The 14,073-nt window shown below is 40.3% G+C and overlaps 1 pseudogene; it reads right to left on the bottom strand.

Moving 5' to 3' along the window:
• The window catches only part of LOC127931965 (dynamin-2-like), an 86,957-nt pseudogene that overhangs the window by 53,357 nt on the left and 19,527 nt on the right, over positions 1-14,073 (bottom strand).

Below are 14,073 nucleotides of genomic sequence, written 5' to 3'. Positions count from 1 at the left end.
CTCTCTGCATCTACATATCTAACCTGGTTGAGACAGGAAGAACTTCCTCTCTGCATCTACATATCTAACCTGGTTGAGACAGGAAGAACTTCCGCTCTGCATCTACATATCTAACCTGGTTGAGACAGGAAGAACTTCCTCTCTGCATCTACATATCTAACCTGGTTGAGACAGGAAGAACTTCCTCTCTGCATCTACATATCTAACCTGGTTGAGACAGGAAGAACTTCCTCTCTGCATCTACATATCTAACCTGGTTGAGACAGGAAGAACTTCCTCTCTGCATCTACATATCTAACCTGGTTGAGACAGGAAGAACTTCCTCTCTGCATCTACATATCTAACCTGGTTGAGACAGGAAGAACTTCCTCTCTGCATCTACATATCTAACCTGGTTGAGACAGGAAGAACTTCCTCTCTGCATCTACATATCTAACCTGGTTGAGACAGGAAGAACTTCCTCTCTGCATCTACATATCTAACCTGGTTGAGACAGGAAGAACTTCCTCTCTGCATCTACATATCTAACCTGGTTGAGACAGGAAGAACTTCCTCTCTGCATCTACATATCTAACCTGGTTGAGACAGGAAGAACTTCCTCTCTGCATCTACATATCTAACCTGGTTGAGACAGGAAGAACTTCCTCTCTGCATCTACATATCTAACCTGGTTGAGACAGGAAGAACTTCCTCTCTGCATCTACATATCTAACCTGGTTGAGACAGGAAGAACTTCCTCTGCATCTACATATCTAACCTGGTTGAGACAGGAAGAACTTCCTCTCTGCATCTACATATCTAACCTGGTTGAGACAGGAAGAACTTCCTCTCTGCATCTACATATCTAACCTGGTTGAGACAGGAAGAACTTCCTCTCTGCATCTACATATCTAACCTGGTTGAGACAGGAAGAACTTCCTCTCTGCATCTACATATCTAACCTGGTTGAGACAGGAAGAACTTCCTCTCTGCATCTACATATCTAACCTGGTTGAGACAGGAAGAACTTCCTCTCTGCATCTACATATCTAACCTGGTTGAGACAGGAAGAACTTCCTCTCTGCATCTACATATCTAACCTGGTTGAGACAGGAAGAACTTCCTCTCTGTATCTACATATCTAACCTGGTTGAGTGTTTTCTGTAGATGTGGTGTTCCCATGCGGTCAGCTATGTGTCTGTATCCTGGATGAGACAGGAAGAACTTCCTCTCTGCACCCAGAGCTGCTTTAATATCCTTCCTGCCGTCAATATCCTTCTGACTACGATTCACCACCCCGATGTAACCTGGAGAGGAGGAGAGGTGGTTATTACCCTGTTATAACCTGGAGGGAGCAGCTTATAACAGGAGTGTGTGTGTGTGTGTGTGTCACCCCTTCGTAGCGGCAGTAGTTTATTCTCTAGAATGTCCCGTGCGTCCGTCCCCTCGTCCATCAGGTCCAGCTTGGTGATCACTCCGATGGTGCGTAACCCTGGAAACACATAGGTCAACACAGGTCGTCGCCGTGGCAACTTTCCACTCTTTCCACTCTCTCTCCATCCCATTATATGAAAAGATCAGGTAAGAGTTTGACCACTTTTATGCAGCGAAAACAGCCAAATATTTCCAAATCGGATTTTAGTAACCACATTGTGGGCCTGTTAGAACACATACAACATAACAGATTTGCCTGACACACACACATACAAACGTAACCTCTCTACACACACTCTGCCCCCCCTCCTTACCTTGAGGGTCGACCTCCTTAGAAATCTTGAGAGCATCAGAGTTGGCCAGATCCTGGTTAGCTGGAGTCACAGCCAGGATCAGACAGGATTCTTTAGTTATGAACTGCATATAACAGGATCAGACAGGATTATTTAGTTATGAACTGCATATAACAGTGTCAGACAGGATTCTTTAGTTATGAACTGCATATAACAGAATCAGACAGGATTATTTAGTTATTAAATGCAGAATCAGACAGATTATTTAGTTATGAACTGCATATAACAGAATCAGACAGGATTATTTAGTTATTAAATGCATATAACAGAATCAGACAGGATTCTTTAGTTATGAACTGCATATAACAGTGTCAGACAGGAGTCTTTAGTTATGAACTGCATATAACAGAATCAGACAGGATTCTTAAGTTAGTAACTGCATATAACAGAATCAGACAGGATTCTTTAAGTTAGTAACTGCATATAAGAGTGTCAGACAGGATTCTTTAGTTAGTAACTGCATATAACAGTGTCAGACAGGATTATTTAGTTATTAAGTGCACAGAATATATACATTTTAGTACATAACATAGAAGACAAGACTATATTACTTTAAAGAGGCAATCAGCAGTTGAAACAATAATAAAGCTCTCTACTGACTCATGTTTCAGTAAAAAGCTGGGCCTGGAGAAATGTAACCCCTTCAAATTCATAGGCAGAGCTATGTGCAACTGACCGTCCAGGATATCAACATGATGTCCATGTTATGAGGCCATTAGAGTTTGTTTACATTTACATTGTTTACAACAACAATAACAGTAAAACAATCTTTCTTCTGGGATCTGATGCAGTGTGACAGTAACAGCTAGAAACACAAGACCTTATATTCAATTGTCAATATGTACATATCATTCAGTTATGGATGTAGCACCTGTAGATTGCCCCTAAACATATATTTAATTACCCCCTTTCCCTTTCTCTTTAACCCCGACTCATGTTTCAGTTCTCCTTTAAAATCCAGATAGCCTGAAAGAGAAAACCTGGACCCGTACAAATCAGCTGGGCTTGACAATCTGGACCTGGAGAAATGTAACCCCTCTCAGGCAGCTATTTCTGAAACTATCTGACCGCCAGGATATTACCAGCCTGTGATCGTTTAACCATGTTATGAGGCCATATCCCCCCTCTTCAGAGTTTGTTTATCCATTTACATTGTTTACAACAACAACAACAGTCAAACAATCCCACCTTTCTGGGATCTGGTTTCCGCAGTGTGACAGTTGAACTGAGCTCAAGGTACTAACATATCATAACACCTTATAAAAGACATATGTCAATATGTACCTATCTTTCACTCTGTCAATCACCAAATTCTTATCGGCAGACTCAACAGCCTCGGTTTTTCGGATGACTGCCTTGCCTGGTTCACCAATTACTTTGCAGACAGAGTTCAGTGTGTCAATCAGAGGGCATGCTGTCCGGTCCTCTGGCAGTCTCTAAACATATATTTAATTACCCCTTTCTCTGTATATATCAATGATGTTGCTCTTTAACATATACTTAATTCTATACCCCCGTTTCCACTTGCTATCATATACTTAATTACCCTCCTTTCCTCCAACTTTAAACATAAAACCAAATATTTTTCAACCGATCCCCTTTCCCGCATTTAACATATACTTAATTACCCCCTTTCATCTATAACATATGTATGGCTAATTACCCCCTTTCCTCACATCAAACATCTCCAATCAAAAATCAAATCCAGAGTCGGCTTAATTCCGCAACAAAGCCTCCTTCACTCACGCTGCCAAGCTTACCCTAGTAAAACTGACTATCCTACCGATCCTCGACTTCCCTTCATCTACATAATACTTAACACTTACCCAAACTTTCAGTCTATCACAATTACCATCCGTTTTCTCACTAACATATACTTAATTACCCCCTTTCTCTATAACATATACTTAATTACCCCTTTCTCATCTAACATATGCTAGGTAATTACCCTCAGTTCACTGGTCACGATGGCAACACCCATCCGTAGCACGCGCTCCAGCAGGTGTATAACATATATCCCTAAAGCCAACACCTTTTGGCATATACCCAGTACTCTGCTGCCTTCTCTTTAACATATACTTAATTACCCTTTTATCTCTATCCAACTTCAAACATCAATTAACATATACTTACAATAATTTTTCACTACCTCATTCCCAACATATACTGTTTTTAATTACCCCTTTCTCTTTAACATATACTTACATTACCCATCTGATCATTTACCCCCTTTCTCTTTAACATATACTTAATTACCTCCTTTCTTTTGCACAACATATACTTAATTACCCATTTTTTTTCTTTAACATATACTTAACTTACTGTTCCCTTTCTCTTTAACATATACTTAATTACCCCTTTCTCTAAAAAAATATATACTTAATTACCCCCTTTCCCTTTAACATATACTTAATTACCCCCTTTCATTTAACATATACTTAATTACCCCCTTTCATTTAACATATACTTAATTACCCCTTTCTCTATAACATATACTTAATTACCCTTTCCCTTTCCCTTTAACATATACTTAATTACCCCCTTTCCCTGTAACATATACTTAATTACCCCCCTTTCCTTTAACATATACTTAATTACCCCTTTCTCTATAACATATACTTAATTACCCCCTTTCCCTTTAACATATACTTAATTACCCCCTTTCTCTTTAACATATACTTAATTACCCCTTTCTCTATAACATATACTTAATTACCCCTTTCTCTTTAACATATACTTAATTACCCCTTTCTCTTTAACATATACTTAATTACCCCCTTTCTCTTTAACATATACTTAATTACCCCTTTCTCTATAACATATACTTAATTACCCCCTTTCTCTTTAACATATACTTAATTACCCCCTTTCTCTATAACATATACTTAATTACCCCTTTCTCTTTAACATATACTTAATTACCCCTTTCCCTTTAACATATACTTAATTACCCCTTTCTCTTTAACATATACTTAATTACCCCTTTCTCTATAACATATACTTAATTACCCCCTTTCTCTTTAACATATACTTAATTACCCCTTTCTCTTTAACATATACTTAATTACCCCCTTTCTCTATAACATATACTTAATTACCCCTTTCTCTTTAACATATACTTAATTACCCCTTTCTCTATACTTAATTACCCCTTTCTCTATAACATATACTTAATTACCCCCTTTCTCTTAACATATACTTAATTACCCCTTTCTCTTTAACATATACTTAATTACCCCCTTTCCTTTAACATATACTTAATTACCCCCTTTCTCTATAACATATACTTAATTACCCCCTTTCTCTATAACATATACTTAATTACCCCTTTCTCTTTAACATATACTTAATTACCCCTTTCCCTGTAACATATACTTAATTACCCCTTTCTCTTAACATATACTTAATTACCCCTTTCCCTATAACATATACTTAATTACCCCTTTCTTTAACATATACTTAATTACCCCTTTCATTTAACATATACTTAATTACCCCTTTCTCTATAACATATACTTAATTACCCCCTTTCTCTATAACATATACTTAATTACCCCCTTTCCTTTAACATATACTTAATTACCCCCTTTCTCTATAACATATACTTAATTACCCCCTTTCTCTTTAACATATACTTAATTACCCCCTTTCTCTATAACATATACTTAATTACCCCCTTTCTCTTTAACATATACTTAATTACCCCCTTTCTCTTTAACATATACTTAATTACCCCCTTTCTCTATAACATATACTTAATTACCCCCTTTCCCTTTAACATATACTTAATTACCCCCTTTCTCTTTAACATATACTTAATTACCCCCTTTCCCTTTCTATAACATATACTTAATTACCCCTTTCTCTTAACATATACTTAATTACCCCTTTCTCTATAACATATACTTAATTACCCTTTCCCTATAACATATACTTAATTACCCCCTTTCTCTTTAACATATACTTAATTACCCCCTTTCCCTTTAACATATACTTAATTACCCCCTTTCTCTTTAACATATACTTAATTACCCCCTTTCTCTTTTCCTTTAACATATACTTAATTACCCCCTTTCCCTTTAACATATACTTAATTACCCCCTTTCCCTTTAACATATACTTAATTACCCCCTTTCCCTTTAACATATACTTAATTACCCCCTTTCCCTTTAACATATACTTAATTACCCCCTTTCCCTGTAACATATACTTAATTACCCCCTTTCTCTTTCCCTTTAACATATACTTAATTACCCCCTTTCTCTTTCCCTGTAACATATACTTAATTACCCCCTTTCCCTGTAACATATACTTAATTACCCCCTTTCTCTTTCCCTGTAACATATACTTAATTACCCCCTTTCCCTGTAACATATACTTAATTACCCCCTTTCTCTTTCCCTTTAACATATACTTAATTACCCCCTTTCCCTTTAACATATACTTAATTACCCCCTTTCCCTGTAACATATACTTAATTACCCCCTTTCCTATAACATATACTTAATTACCCCCTTTCCTTTAACATATACTTAATTACCCCTTTCCCTTTAACATATACTTAATTACCCCTTTCCTGTAACATATACTTAATTACCCCCTTTCTCTTTAACATATACTTAATTACCCCTTTCCCTTTAACATATACTTAATTACCCCTTTCCCTGTAACATATACTTAATTACCCCCTTTCCCTGTAACATATACTTAATACCCCCTTTCTCTTTCTCTTTAACATATACTTAATTACCTCCTTTCTCTTTAACATATCTTTAATTACTTTAACATGTACTTTATTACTCTTTGGATATGAACTACACACAACATAGAAGATATACTATATTACTTTAATATTTAAAGTGTATAGAGAATAGAGTGCCATCTGGTCAAAAGTAGTGCACTATCTAGGGAATAGGATGCCATTCTGGTCAAAAGTAGTGCACTATCTAGGGAATAGGATGCCATTCTGGTCAAAAGTAGTGCACTATCTAGGGAATAGGCTGCCATCTGGTCAAAAGTAGTGCACTTCCTAGGGAATAGGGTGCCATTCTAGTCAAAAGTAGTGCACTATCTAGGGAATAGGATGCCATTTTGGGAATAGGGTGCCATTTGGGACCGTAACCACAGTCTCTGACCTGCATCAGCATGTCTCTGATCTGGTGCTCGATGTCGACTGGCTGGTCTCCCACCGCTACCTTAGTCATCCCTGGTAGATCTATAAGAGTCAGGTTTAACACTGAGGAGGGAGGGAGGGAGGGAGGGAGGGATAGAGGGAGGAGGGAGAGAGGGATGGGAGTAGGGAGAGAGGGATGGGAGTAGGGAGAGAGGAAGGGAGGGTGTGTGGGAAAGGGGGAGGATAGAGGGAGGGAGGGAGAGAAGGGGGGGGGGAGAGAGAGAGAGAGACAGGGAGAGAGAGAAACAGAGAGAGAGAGACAGACAGACAGAGAGAAAGAGAAAGAGGGAGAGAGAGATTAAATTATTAAATTAAAATGGAAAATGTATTTGTTCATTGTACATTAATCTACAGGGAGGGAGGTTTACACTGTAACAGGGGTGTTCACAAAGAGCTGTAGATGGGCCTTGGGATGAGAGATGTGTACCTAACCTGACCTGAGAGATGTGTACCTAACTGAACTTGAGAGATGTGTACATAACCTGACCTGAGAGATGTGTACCTAAACTAACTTGAGAGAAGTGTACCCAACCTAACGTGGGAGATGTGTAACTTACCTGAGAGATGTGTACTTAGTCTAACCTGAGAGATGTGTACCTAACCTAGCAGCTGTGTATCTAACCTGAGAGGTGTGTACCTAACCTAACCTGAGAGCTGTGTACCTAACCTGAGAGGTGTGTACCTAACCTAACCTGAGAGGTGTACCTAACCTAACCTGAGAGCTGTGTACCTAACCTGAGAGGTGTGTACCTAACCTAACCTGAGAGATGTGTACCTAACCTAACCTGAGAGATGTGTAACTAACCCGGGAGATGTGTACCTAACCTAACCCGAGAGATGTGTCCCTAACCTAACCTGAGAGATGTGTAACTAACCCGGGAGATGTGTACCTAACCTAACCCGAGAGATGTGTACCTAACCTAGCCTGAGAGCTGTGTACCTAACCTGAGAGGTGTGTACCTAACCTAACCTGAGAGATGTGTACCTAACCTAACCTGAGAGATGTGTACCCAATCTAACATGAGAGATGTGTACCTAACCTGGTCTGAGAGATGTGTACCTAACCTAACCTGAGAGATGTGTACCCAATCTAACATGAGAGATGTGTACCTAACCTGGTCTGAGAGATGTGTACCTAGCCTAACTTGAGAGACGTGTACCTAACCTAACCTGAGAGATGTGTAACTAACCTGAGAGATGTGTAACTAACCTGGGAGATGTGTACCTAGCCTGGCCCGAGAGATGTGTACCTAACCTAGCCTGAGAGATGTGTACCCGGTTTAACCCAAGAGATGTGTACCAAACCTGGCCTGAGAGATGTGTACCTAACCTAGCCTGAGAGATGTGTACCTAACCTAGCCTGAGAGATGTGTATCTAACCCGAGAGATGTGTACCTAACCTGACCTGAGAGATGAGTACCTCACCTGAACTGAGAGATGAGTACCTAACCTGACCTGAGAGATGTGTACCCAACCCGACAGATGTGTACCTAACCTGAGAGATGTGTACCTAACCTACCATGAGAGATGTGTACCTAACCTAACCTGAGACATGTGTACCTAGCCTAACCTGAGAGATGTGTACCTAACCTAACCTGAGACATGTGTACCTAACCTAACCTGAGACATGTGTACTTAGTCTAACCCGAGAGATGTGTACCTAACCTAAGAGCTGTGTACCTAACCTGAGAGATGTGTACCTAACCTAGCAGCTGTGTATCTAACCTGAGAGGTGTACCTAACCTAACCTGAGAGATGTGTACCTAACCTAACCTGAGAGATGTGTAACTAACCCGGGAGATGTGTACCTAACCTAACCCGAGAGATGTGTACCTAACCTAGCCTGAGAGCTGTGTACCTAACCTGAGAGGTGTGTACCTAACCTAACCTGAGACATGTGTACTTAGTCTAACCCGAGAGATGTGTACCTAACCTGAGAGATGTGTACCTAACCTAGCAGCTGTGTATCTAACCTGAGAGGTGTACCTAACCTAACCTGAGAGGTGTGTACCTAACCTAACCTGAGAGATGTGTACCTAACCTAACCTGAGAGATGTGTAACTAACCCGGGAGATGTGTACCTAACCTAACCCGAGAGATGTGTCCCTAACCTAACCTGAGAGATGTGTAACTAACCCGGGAGATGTGTACCTAACCTAACCCGAGAGATGTGTACCTAACCTAGCCTGAGAGCTGTGTACCTAACCTGAGAGGTGTGTACCTAACCTAACCTGAGAGATGTGTACCTAACCTAACCTGAGAGATGTGTAACTAACCCGGGAGATGTGTACCTAACCTAACCCGAGAGATGTGTACCCAATCTAACATGAGAGATGTGTACCTAACCTGGTCTGAGAGATGTGTACCTAACCTAACTTGAGAGACGTGTACCTAACCTAACATGAGACATGTGTACCCAACCCGAGAGATGTGTACCCAACCTAACCTGAGAGATGTGTACCTAACCTAACCTGAGACATGTGTACCCAACCCGAGAGATGTGTACCCAACCTAACCTGAGAGACGTGTACCTAACCTAACCTGAGACATGTGTACCCAACCCGAGAGATGTGTACCCAACCTAACCTGAGAGATGTGTAACTAACCTGAGAGATGTGTAACTAACCTGGGAGATGTGTACCTAGCCTGACCCGAGAGATGTGTACCTAACCTAGCCTGAGAGATGTGTACCCGGTTTAACCCAAGAGATGTGTACCAAACCTGGCCTGAGAGATGTGTACCTAACCTAGCCTGAGAGATGTGTACCTAACCTAGCCTGAGAGATGTGTATCTAACCCGAGAGATGTGTACCTAACCTGACCTGAGAGATGAGTACCTCACCTGACCTGAGAGATGTGTACCCAACCCGAGAGATGTGTACCTAGCATGACCTGAGAGATGTGTATCTAACCTGAGAGATGTGTACCTAACCTACCATGAGAGATGTGTACCTAACCTAACCTGAGACATGTGTACCTAGCCTAACCTGAGAGATGTGTACCTAACCTAACCTGAGACATGTGTACCTAACCTAACCTGAGACATGTGTACCTAGCCTAACCTGAGAGATGTGTACCTAACCTAACCTGAGACATGTGTACCTAACCTAACCTGAGACATGTGTACCTAACCTAACCTGAGAGATATGAACCTAACCTGAGAGATGTGTACCTAACCTAACCTGAGACATGTGTACCTAACCTAACCTGAGACATGTGTACCTAACCTAACCTGAGAGATATGGACCTAACCTAAACTGAGAGATGTGTACCTAACCTAACCTGAGACATGTGTACCTAACCTAACCTGAGACATGTGTACCTAACCTAACCTGAGAGATATGGACCTAACCTAACCTGAGAGATGTGTACCTAACCTAACCTGAGAGATGTGGACCTAACCTAACCTGAGAGATGTGGACCTAGCCTAACCTGAGAGATATGGACCTAACCTAACCTGAGAGATGTGGACCTAACCTAACCTGAGAGATGTGTACCTAACCTAACCTGAGAGATATGGACCTAATATATCAGTAACCTGAGAGACTGGTAAGGAGTATCTGAACCTAACCTAGATATATCAGTGAACCATAGGAGACTGGTAACCTGATAGATCAGTCCTAGGACCTATCAGTAAACCATGGGAGACTGGTAAGGAGTATCTGATAGACTCAGTCCTAGATATATCAGTAAACCATGGGAGACTGGTAAGGAGTATCTGATAGACTCAGTCCTAGATATATCAGTGAACCATGGGAGACTGGTAAGGAGTATCTGATAGACTCAGTCCTAGATATATCAGTAAACCATGGGAGACTGGTAGGAGTATCTGATAGACTCAGTCCTAGATATATCAGTAAACCATAGGAGACTGGTAAGGAGTATCTGATAGACTCAGTCCTAGATATATCAGTAAACCATGGGAGACTGGTAAGGTATCTGATAGACTCAGTCCTAGATATATCAGTAAACCATGGGAGACTGGTAAGGAGTATCTGATAGACTCAGTCCTAGATATATCAGTGAACCATGGGAGACTGGTAAGGAGTATCTGATAGACTCAGTCCTAGATATATCAGTAAACCATGGGAGACTGGTAAGGAGTATCTGATAGACTCAGTCCTAGATATATCAGTAAACCATGGGAGACTGGTAAGGAGTATCTGATAGACTCAGTCCTAGATATATCAGTAAACCATAGGAGACTGGTAAGGAGTATCTGATAGACTCAGTCCTAGATATATCAGTAAACCATGGGAGACTGGTAAGGAGTATCTGATAGACTCAGTCCTAGATATATCAGTAAACCATGGGAGACTGGTAAGGAGTATCTGATAGACTCAGTCCTAGATATATCAGTAAACCATAGGAGACTGGTAAGGAGTATCTGATAGACTCAGTCCTAGATATATCAGTAAACCATAGGAGACTGGTAAGGAGTATCTGATAGACTCAGTCCTAGATATATCAGTAAACCATGGGAGACTGGTAAGGAGTATCTGATAGACTCAGTCCTAGATATATCAGTGAACCATGGGAGACTGGTAAGGAGTATCTGATAGACTCAGTCCTAGATATATCAGTAAACCATAGGAGACTGGTAGGAGTATCTGATAGACTCAGTCCTAGATATATCAGTAAACCATGGGAGACTGGTAAGGAGTATCTGATAGACTCAGTCCTAGATATATCAGTAAACCATGGGAGACTGGTAAGGAGTATCTGATAGACTCAGTCCTAGATATATCAGTAAACCATGGGTAGACTCAGATATATCAGTAGACTGGTAAGTATCTGATAGACTCAGTCCTAGATATATCAGTAAACCATGGGAGACTGGTAAGGAGTATCTGATAGACTCAGTCCTAGATATATCAGTAAACCATGGGAGACTGGTAAGGAGTATCTGATAGACTCAGTCCTAGATATATCAGTAAACCATGGGAGACTGGTAAACTGATAGACTCAGTCCTAGATATATCAGTAAACCATGGGAGACTGGTAAGGAGTATCTGATAGACTCAGTCCTAGATATATCAGTAAACCATAGGAGACTGGTAAGGAGTATCTGATAGACTCAGTCCTAGATATATCAGTAAACCATGGGAGACTGGTAAGGAGTATCTGATAGACTCAGTCCTAGATATATCAGTAAACCATGGGAGACTGGTAAGGAGTATCTGATAGACTCAGTCCTAGATATATCAGTAAACCATGGGAGACTGGTAAGGAGTATCTGATAGACTCAGTCCTAGATATATCAGTAAACCATGGGAGACTGGTAAGGAGTATCTGATAGACTCAGTCCTAGATATATCAGTAAACCATAGGAGACTGGTAAGGAGTATCTGATAGACTCAGTCCTAGATATATCAGTAAACCATAGGAGACTGGTAAGGAGTATCTGATAGACTCAGTCCTAGATATATCAGTAAACCATAGGAGACTGGTAAGGAGTATCTGATAGACTCAGTCCTAGATATATCAGTAAACCATGGGAGACTGGTAGGAGTATCTGATAGACTCAGTCCTAGATATATCAGTAAACCATGGGAGACTGGTAAGGAGTATCTGATAGACTCAGTCCTAGATATATCAGTAAACCATAGGAGACTGGTAAGGAGTATCTGATAGACTCAGTCCTAGATATATCAGTAAACCATGGGAGACTGGTAAGGAGTATCTGATAGACTCAGTCCTAGATATATCAGTAAACCATGGGAGACTGGTAAGGAGTATCTGATAGACTCAGTCCTAGATATATCAGTAAACCATGGGAGACTGGTAAGGAGTATCTGATAGACTCAGTCCTAGATATATCAGTAAACCATGGGAGACTGGTAAGGAGTATCTGATAGACTCAGTCCTAGATATATCAGTAAACCATGGGAGACTGGTAAGGAGTATCTGATAGACTCAGTCCTAGATATATCAGTAAACCATGGGAGACTGGTAGGGAGTATCTGATAGACTCAGTCCTAGATATATCAGTAAACCATGGAGAGGTAAGGAGTATCTGGACTCAGAGATATATCAGGAACCATGGAGACTGGTAGAGTATCTGATAGACTCAGTCCTAGATATATCAGTAAACCATGGGAGACTGGTAAGGAGTATCTGATAGACTCAGTCCTAGATATATCAGTAAACCATGGGAGACTGGTAGGAGTATCTGATAGACTAAGATATATCAGAACTAGACTGGTATAGTATCTGATAGACTCAGTCCTAGATATATCTGGTAACAGTATCTGATAGACTCAGTCCTAGTAAACCATAACAGTAAACCATGGGAGACTGGTAGGACTATCTGATAGACAACATGGAACTAGATATATCAGTAAACCATGGGAGACTGGTAACTAGACTCAGTCCTAGATATATCAGTAAACCATGGAGACTGGTAAGAGTATCTGATAGACTCAGTCAGTATATCAGTAAACTAGACTATAGTAACAGTATCTGATAGACTCAGTCCTAGATATATAGTAACATGGGAGACTGGTAGACTGATAGACTCAGTCCTAGATATATCAGTAAACCATGGGAGACTGGTAAGGAATCTGATAGACTCAGTCCTAGACTATCAGTAAACCATGGGAGACTGGTAACTGATAGACTCAGTCCTAGATAACAGTGAACATGGAACAATAGGAGATCAGGAACAGGAGACAGAGTCAATGGAACAGCTGTTCTCACGCCATTCTACAGTAACAGCATGGAACTAGACTATAGTAACAACATGGAACTAGACTATAGTAACATGGAACTAGACTATAGTAACAACATGGAACTAGACTATAGTAACAGTATGGAACTAGACTATAGTAACAACATGGAACTAGACTATAGTAACAGTATGGAACTAGACTATAGTAACAACATGGAACTCGAAAATAGTAACATGGAACTCGACGATAGTAACAGTATGGAACTAGACTATAGTAACATGGAACTAGACTATAGTAACAGTATGGAACTAGACTATAGTAACAACATGGAACTAGACTATAGTAACAACATGGAACTAGACTATAGTAACAACATGGAACTAGACTATAGTAACAACATGGAACTAGACTATAGTAACAACATGGAACTAGACTATAGTAACAACATGGAACTAGACTATAGT

The sequence above is a fragment of the Oncorhynchus keta genome, chromosome 10, assembly GCF_023373465.1.
Source record: "Oncorhynchus keta strain PuntledgeMale-10-30-2019 chromosome 10, Oket_V2, whole genome shotgun sequence".
NCBI lineage: Eukaryota > Metazoa > Chordata > Actinopteri > Salmoniformes > Salmonidae > Oncorhynchus > Oncorhynchus keta.
Note: the sequence above shows the minus strand (reverse complement) of the source record. Positions and strands in the feature narration are given on the sequence as shown.